The sequence below is a fragment of the Penaeus vannamei genome, chromosome 1 (assembly GCF_042767895.1).
Source record: "Penaeus vannamei isolate JL-2024 chromosome 1, ASM4276789v1, whole genome shotgun sequence".
In the NCBI taxonomy this organism is placed as follows: Eukaryota; Metazoa; Arthropoda; class Malacostraca; order Decapoda; family Penaeidae; genus Penaeus; species Penaeus vannamei.
The window spans coordinates 44,557,051-44,557,832 of NC_091549.1; positions in this window are offsets into that span (position 1 = coordinate 44,557,051).

Sequence of the window (782 nt, forward strand, 5' to 3'; positions counted from 1 at the left end):
AATCTTTGATATCTAACACCCTCCCCTCTCCCCGGATTCTTATCTTACTCTTTAATAGCTTTCTCTATTCTTCCTTGAACATTTTTCCTATACCTTCCCCAGTGACAGATACACTGTAATTCACTTAATCGCCCTACCCTCCCCTTTATACTAATTTCTGCTCTAATTCACTTATTCTCCTATTCCCCCTTTTCACTACCCTGCTATCTTATAACGTTCTTAAACCTTTGACATCTAACTCATGTTATCGTAATCTATAACTCTCCTTTGCCCTTTCCGACGCAATACTTTACCATACTGTAGCACTATTGTTACATGACCTTTGACGTCTAGCACATTTATTTTCAAACAATTAATTAATTAATTCCTTATTTGGCTTCACCCCAATTCCATGCTCGATGTTGCCGTGGGGGGCTTAGGAGACGGAGACAGGGACCCAGTGCTGGGATCACCCCTGCCTTGGGCCTCAGCTCTCGACTAAACAAATTTTGCACGAGCTTTTCTTATGCCCTTTCCGTTTCCTTCTCTTTTCCGACCCCTTCTACTACCTACATTCTTAGGTGTGAGAGCCGTGTTGAACGGATAAGAGACTGACTTTGTGCTTTTCATGAATGGCCTAGGGGGGCCATGGGCACGGTCTTCCCCTGCTTAGTTATCTAGCCCTTATCCTTCAATGGGTCCCTGTAGGTGGACTATTTCTCTCCCCAACATAGTTTAGGCTTTCCATGTCCTGTAATGAAGAATTTGTACCATTATTAAGAGGTATTGAGGCTTGGCTCTTT